The sequence below is a fragment of the Schistocerca cancellata genome, chromosome 2, assembly GCF_023864275.1.
Source record: "Schistocerca cancellata isolate TAMUIC-IGC-003103 chromosome 2, iqSchCanc2.1, whole genome shotgun sequence".
NCBI lineage: Eukaryota > Metazoa > Arthropoda > Insecta > Orthoptera > Acrididae > Schistocerca > Schistocerca cancellata.
The window spans coordinates 157,983,609-157,991,474 of NC_064627.1; the positions used below are offsets into that span (position 1 = coordinate 157,983,609).

Sequence of the window (7,866 nt, forward strand, 5' to 3'; positions counted from 1 at the left end):
AGTCACAGTTTTTCTTTTCTCCACAGGAAAGCAGTAAACTACTTTTGTGACTACGTTGTGCAGTCGCGGGACTGCGTGCCCTCGTACAAGGACGAGACAGAAGTCGTGGCACATCTCCTACTATCGTGTAGGACCTCCTTTTGCCGAGCGTAGTGCAGTAGCTCGACGTGGCATGGACTCAATACGTCGTTAGAAGTCCACTGCAGAATTATTGAGCCATGATACCTCTACAGCCGTCTATATATGCCATAGTATGGCCACTGCAGGAGCGAACTGACTTCTCGATTACGAACCACAGATGTTTGATGGGATTCATGTCGGGCGATCTTGGTGGCCAAATGATTCACTCGAACTGTCCAGAATGTTCTTCAAACCAATCGCGAACAATTGTGACCCAGTGACATGACATCGTTGTTTGAGAACACGAAGTCCATGCATGGCTGCAAATGGTCTCCAAGTAGCCTAACGTAACTATTTTGAGTCAATGATCGGTTTAGCTGGACCAGAGGACCCAGTCTGTTCCACGTAAACACGGCGCACATCATTATGGACCCACCACCAACTTGCACAGTGCCTTGTTAACAATTTGGGTCCATGGCTTCGTGGGGTCTGCACCACACTCCAATCCTACCAACAGCTCTCACCCAATGAAATAGAGACTCGCCTGACCAGGTCACGGTTTTGCAATCGCTTAGGGTCAAACCGATATGGTAACGACCCCAGGAGAGGCGCTGCAGGCGATGTCGTTCTCTTAGCGTAGGCACTCATTTCGGTCGTCTATTGCCGTAGTCCAGTAACGTCAAATTTCGCGCACTGTCCTAACGGATACGTTCGTCGTACATCCCACATGATTTCTGCTTCTATTTCACACAGTGTTGCTTGTCTGTTAGCACTGACAATTCTACGGAAACGGCGCTACTCTCGGTCGTTAAGTGAAGGCCGTGTGCCACTTCGTTGTCCCTGATGAGAGGTAGAGCACACTCTTGACACTGTGGATCTCGGAATATTGAATTCCCTAACGATTTCCGAAATGGAATATGCCATGTGTCTAGCTCCAAGTACCATTCTGCGTTCAAAGTCTGTTAATAACCGAGGTACGGCTGTTATCATTTCGTAAATCTTTTCACATGAATAACCTGAGTACAAATGACAACTCCGCCAATGCACTGCCCTTTTATACCTTTTGTATGCGATACCACCGCCATCAGTATATGAGCATATCGCTGTCCCATGGCTTTTGATCCTCAGTGTATACTGCAGTCCTGTTATCGTTGTTTGGGAAATGTCTCCGGAATCATCGCCCGAGGGTGTTGGAGCGGCCCTCTGCAGCTCGATAAGGGCTGTACGAGGAAGCGGCAGAGAAAAGATTGCAAACACTATGTCGGCTCTGTTCAGTAATGGTGAGCGTCCACTATAACACGCATAAATAAGAAATATAAAAAAGATGGACAATGGCGGATAGTGCCAAATGAAGTGGTATACAAAGAAGTAGATCCTATTATAGATGACCGACTGAGATGGCGCACTGGGTAGCACAGTGGACTCGCATTCGGGAGGACGACGGTTCAATCCCGCGTCCGGCCATCCTGATGTAGGTTTTCCGTGATTTCTCTAAATAGCTCTAGACAAATGCCAGGATGGTTCCTTTGAAAGAGCACGGGCGACTTCCTTCCCCGTCCTTCCCTAATCCAATGAGACCGATGACCTTGCTGTTTGGTCTCCTCCCCCAAACAACCCAATCTATTACAGATGTTATGAAGAAAAGGATCTCTTTTTTTTCTTTCCTTCTTTTTTTTTGGGTACATTATGAGAAAACCAGAAACTAATTGCCAAGAAAAAATGTATAGAAACATTGGTCAAATGGTTCAAATGGCTCTGAGCACTATGAGACTCAACTGCTGTGGTCATCAGTCCCCTAGAACTTAGAACTACTTCAACTTAACTAACCTAAGGACATCACACACACCCATGCCCGAGGCAGGATTCGAACCTGCGACCGTAGCAGCAGCGCGGCTCCGGACTGGAGCGCCTAGAACCGCACGGCCACCGCCGCCAGCAAACATTGGTCATTAGGTGACATGTAGGAGGGTTAATAGATATCAGGGAGGATATGAAAGAGCTACAATTAGCTCTGGACGATTTACAAAACAAAATAGAAATTTTAAAGAAACTGAAGAACATAAAAATAAGCCTTAACACAAAAATAAACAAACTAGATCGGAACGAATGAAAAGGTACTGGGCAGTTCAGAAAGAAAATTTATGGAAGTAGATGATAGGAAAATCTTTGACGGAAGTGGCCCAGTGAGTCCGGAAAAGCAGCGGCAGCAACAGGAGCAGCGGATGAAAAAGGAGGAGGAGGAGAAGGAGAAAATACCTCCTCCGCGACTCTTAATAGATTCATGACACTACATCTGATTTTCTCCATTTTTTTCCATATGGCGACTATTCAGACCTCGTCCAAACAGAATTCGAAAACAGATATATGAATTCTGTATGGTCGCCATATGGAAAAAATGGAGAAAATCAGATGTAGTTCAAGGGGAAGTTCAGAGTTACACACACTATATATATATATTGTGTGTGTAACTCTGAACTTCCCCTTGAACTTCGCCTTTCACACTCATATTGCTAGACTGGAGATCGTTACTAGTTACATCTCGAGAAATTTCAGAAAACATCTATAGCGCGAACGCGGTTCTGTTGTTCCTCGCAGCTGGAATGGGCACGTCCCTCTCGCAGCGTCCATCACTTTAACGAACACGAACGGCGCGTCAGTGATGAGAGCGGGTCGACGACGCCGAGAACACATCTACCCGATCGATCTGCTGTTTGTCCTTGCTTCGTCCATCTCAGGCGTGATGTGGCGCGCGAAACAGCTGTTGCCTTACTTCCAGATGGTTTGCAAATTCGGAACCTTTCGAAACACCGAGAGTCTTACAAAAATTGAAGCCTGTCATGCCGTGTATAGTTCCACCGATCAGTTCCGAGTGGATTGCATCTAGAACGAATACAAATTCTACTGTTTATGATCAGTTATACACCTAAAAGTCACTGCGTTGCTGTTACTCCCTTCGTTTCAGATGGAATAACACACAACTTCCATATACGTTTATGATCGAGACAGTTTCACAGGTGGTATTTATGTACCTAAACAGATGTCTCGAACCAACACTATCTATGACATGTGGGATGGATAAAGGACTTCAGGGAGGATATGAAGCAGCTGTTGTTCCGCACTTAACAACGTGGCACAGCGCAGTGTGACGAAATTTCATTTTCAGCTATTTACGTATTGCAAAAATGAAGAAAACCCTCTAACCCGTCTTAATTTTGTCCAATGAACAAATTATTAATGCCGGATCTAATCCCATCTCAAATTCTAGTATACATGCCTTCTGAAATTTACAATTTTGCCGTTCAGATAAAGAGTTCTTCAAAAATATCTAGAGTATAAATAATGCATTTAGTGGACGATATTGACTTGTGAAGTAGGCTGCATAGTCACATAGTTCTCAAGTACTCGCAGGTAAAAAATAACATACTTTTAGCGCAACAGGGCAAATTTTGGGTTCATCATCAGAAAAATTTTAAGGAAACAGTCCTACTGGATGGGTATTTTTGTAACTGGGCATTGGCACTAGACTATAATTTATGAAGCAAGTTAGTGGTAAAGAGTCATTCGCCGCTTATCTGACGATCAATACAGCACTCGTAAAGTGCGTCGTACTAAGAGTTTATTATTAAAGATACAGTTTCGCAAGTATAGGCGGTAAGTGGGATACATTTGAATTTTGCTGTACACTGATCTACGTTAAAAGTGCCGATGAACATTGCTGTATTACGGCCGATACAGGAAAACGTACTACTGTCATTTTCTTTGGACAGACCATGAGCAAGTGGAGGCCGCCAGAGAGTACTAGTACAAATTAATTATTTTAGAATCCCCATATGTGCATAAATAGTGAACGCGATGTTCCTGATTTAGACTCAGGGTGAGTTCGTTCAGAAGCGTTGCGCTCGCACTGCTGGTAGTATGGCCAAGGTTCGTTACGTATAAAACAAGTTCGATGGCTACAATTACAGGCGCAAAGCGGCGACAAAGCTAAGGCAGTAGGTAGCTTGCGAGCGACGTCCAGCGACTTACTGAGAGCGGCGGGTGGATCAGGAGCAACAGTTGACGGATCGCGACCGCAGCGGCGTGCGCTTCGGCGTCGGCGTCGCAGAGGGTCGGCCGGCGATCTGCACACGCGGCGTCAGAGGCGACGGCCGGGCGAAGCGCCTCCGTTCCCCCCCCCCCTCCCCCACCCCACACTCCAACACTTTGCCTCCCCTCCCCTCCCCTCACACCACTTCCCCTATCTGCCATCGTGGCGCCTATCTCGTTACGGTGCGTCGTTCCTCAAACAGCCACACCACACTACAGTGCAGGACAGCCCGACAAGGATTTCGCAGAATGTTCCCACAGCCATATTCGATGGGCAGAGCAGACTTTATTACGACCGCCGCAGATAAAATAACGAAGCGGTGCGCACACACTCTCGGCCTTTCGTGGCACAATCTCCGCCTGTTGTGCCCTGTGAGCACGTAAATGACCGATAGGACAAACGTCAGAGCTGCATGCCCAAAATTACCTATGAATTGCAAATATAGTCCAAGCACGATTCAGGAACCTCGCTGAAGAGAAATTAAGAGGCTTGAAATTTTTTTATATCAAACCGAAAAACTAAGGCCGAAGAAATTACTGAATTTTCTCATTTTGAGAAGACAGAAGCAGCGATCTGTTTTACTTGCTAAAAATATTCCAAAGCCAAGACCGCATAAATATTTCTTTATTTAAAACAACCGCTTACGACAGACTTTGCTGTTTTCTTCAGCTCTTAATAACTCTTTCTGTTATGAAACATGTTCGTTTTAAGTTGGACCTCTCGCCAAGTTGTCACATGGATAAAAAACCAGCCGTTTAAAGTGCATTTTCAATGTTTATAGCATATCTAGCTTACGTAAACAGATGTGCTAGTGTGTACTGTGTTTTTGTGACGTAACAGTCACCTGTGAGCGGTATATATATGGACATGGCCATCTGCACAAGGTCCTTTATGTTTTTAAATATTTTAGTTATGACAGACCTTTTGTAATGCTGTTTCTTATCAACATGGCAACTTGGCGCGAGGTCCAACTTAAATGAACACGTTTCGTAACAAACAGATTTTTTACGACCTGAAAATGACAGCAAAGTCCGTCGAAACTTGTTGTTTTAAATAGAGGCATATTTATGCGATCATGGCTTTAGAATATTTTTAGCGGAGAAATTATGTCCCCATACAAAACATGTTTACAAGTTACCATAGCAAAATGTGGTTATATCAAAGTTATAGGCTATTGTGGAAGTGTCGAGGCTGCTTGCAAAACTGACAGAGTACTAATACTAAAAATTCTCATACTACTGCGTCTTTGAAGACTTCTGTTGATTCCAGGAATACCGTATTTACACGAATCTTCTTCGCTATCGGAAGTAATGCGCACTCACTTTTAAAAATTAAAAGCATAAAAGAGTTTGTTGCATCACTGGCAGTCTAAATTTATTTTACACAACAGTGGATGTATACATGAACTATCAAAATAACAACAAGTTTTACTTGCCTCGTTGTTAATGGACACTGTCATTATTGAAAAAGATCGCCCAACTTGAGTACCTACATGACATGCAAACAAGCATACCGTAAATCACAGGCGTTACTCATCATTTTGCATTAATGTCATCATAACTGGTATCCTCGGTGGAGTCTATTCAGAAACAGATTCACTTCCCCTTTCGTAAAAAATGGTTCAAATGGCTCTGAGCACTATGCGATTTAACTTCTGAGGTCATCAGTCCCCTAGAACTTAGAACTAATTAAACCTAACTAACCTAAGGACATAACACACATCCATGCCCGAGGCAGGATTTGAACCTGCGACCGTAGCGGTCACGCGGTTCCAGACTGAAGCGCCTAGAAGCGCACGGCCACACCGGTCGGCCCCCTTTCCTCATCATCCTTGGTGCAGTTCCAGAGTACACCATCTTCACTGCCATCCAGAGGATTTGAAATGCAGCATTTCTTGAATGATTTTACAATCATTGGTACTTCGATGCTTTTCCAGCCAGCCGAAACCCAGTGTGCAATAATGTAGGGTGCTGACGCACGCATAATTTTTCCTATCTGAATAAGTTCACGATTCAGTTCGCAAAACCATTTTTCGTACTGTCTCCGAACGTAACCTTTGAAAGGTTTATTAATACTGACGTCCAGCGGTTGTTACACGGAAGTCATTCTTCCAGGAATAATAACAAGGTCATTGTTTAGGCTGTAGCTCTTCCTTTCTTCATCACCAGTGAGATACCACGAAATGCATCAAGACAAAGCATTGATGTCAGTTTGGAAAACCCGCCAGTAAGAAGTTCCCATACCTTTCGGAGCCAGTCAAACATTTAAGCGTCAGTCATCCAACCCTTCCTTTGATTTCGAACAATGATGTCATCACGGAACAGCTTTTCACTTTTAGGAGTCCTGAGGCTTTTTACCACACGAAGATTAAGAAAAGAGGAAGTATGCGCTCATCTGTTGTGATTGCCAGCTGTACAGTTCTGTGCCGTTTTCCACACCGCGATGTTTTGTAGGTAACTTCTTTTGTCCCCTTCTCGTCAGTTGTGTAAATATCACCCATCATGGCTAGCCTTAAACTGTTGCCTCGGTATATGAACTGCAGCCACATCTTTTGCTTCGTTTCTTATAGTATCTTTAGCCACAGGTTGCCCATTCTTCCTCCTTTCACGGACGAATTCCAAAACTTTTAATTCAACGTCAGGATGTCTTCCTTTTCGAGGGCCAGTGAATTTCTTTCCAGTAACGGTAGTTGCAAATAATTCCAATCTCTGTTTCTTCTATAAGTGAACGTTACTCTCAGCTACATTGGGCTCTCGACCCACCTTCCTGTTACCAAATTTTTCAAGGTGAAGAATTACTTTACGCTTGAAAGTAGCATCACATGATGTTCTTCTCTGCTTGCCGTCCATTTCTTGACTACCTAATGCAAACACGCCACGCTGTAATAGCCCAACAATAATGTAACGAAGTTGAAAAGTACAACAACGCATTGTGACGTAAGCAATAATACCTAAGTATCGTGTGACTAGGGTCTCCCGTCGGGTAGACCATTCGCCGGGTGCAAGTCTTTCGATTGGACGCCACTTCGGCGACTTGTGCGTCGATGGGGATGAAATGATGATGATTGGGAGAACACAACACCCAGTCCCTGAGCGGAGAAAATCTCCGACCCAGCCGGGAATCGAACCCGGGCCCTTAAGATTGACATTCTGTTACGCTGACCACTCAGCTACCAGGGGCGGACTTGCTGAAGGTGAAAGACGGATTCAAGTTGGCACTCGAATGTAATGCCCCATCGAAACTTATGCGGATGCCAGTTTTGAATACTTTATGTGGTAAAATAAAAGTGGCGCATTAGATTCGCGTAAATGCGGTATGTACTATGAATACAAAAGAGGATATCTACGGTGCACGTATATGTTAAATGATGACATCCAGCTTGCTCCCTTTGAAGCTTCAATAAGTGTTGAGTGTTCTTGGAGTCATCTGATTTGCAAAGTACGAAGTCAGCAAGAAAACTGTCGGGTATACGTTGAGGTCTTAAAGTCATGGGATACGTTCTAATATCGTGCCCGATGACATGGAGCATTGTCATCTATAAAAATTCCGTCGTTGTTTGGGTAGATGAGGTCCATGAATTGCTGCAAATGGTCTCCAAATAGCGAAAGATAACCGCTTCCACTCAATGATCGGTTCAGTTGGACCAGGGGACCCAGTTC

General features: G+C 44.3%; 1 protein-coding gene across 3 annotated transcripts in view; it reads right to left on the reverse strand.

Annotated features, from left to right (window-relative positions):
- Positions 1-4,242, reverse strand: part of LOC126144235 (synaptotagmin-15-like) — a 248,328-nt gene extending 244,086 nt beyond the window's left edge. For 2 of the 3 annotated variants that reach the window (XR_007529757.1, XM_049915479.1), the window contains exon 1: positions 4,147-4,242. The gene's annotated coding sequence lies outside the window, so the exon portion shown is untranslated. The remainder of the gene's footprint in view (positions 1-4,146) is intronic. The other variant, XM_049915480.1, reaches the window with a different exon arrangement.
- Between the last annotated feature and the right edge of the window lie 3,624 nt (positions 4,243-7,866).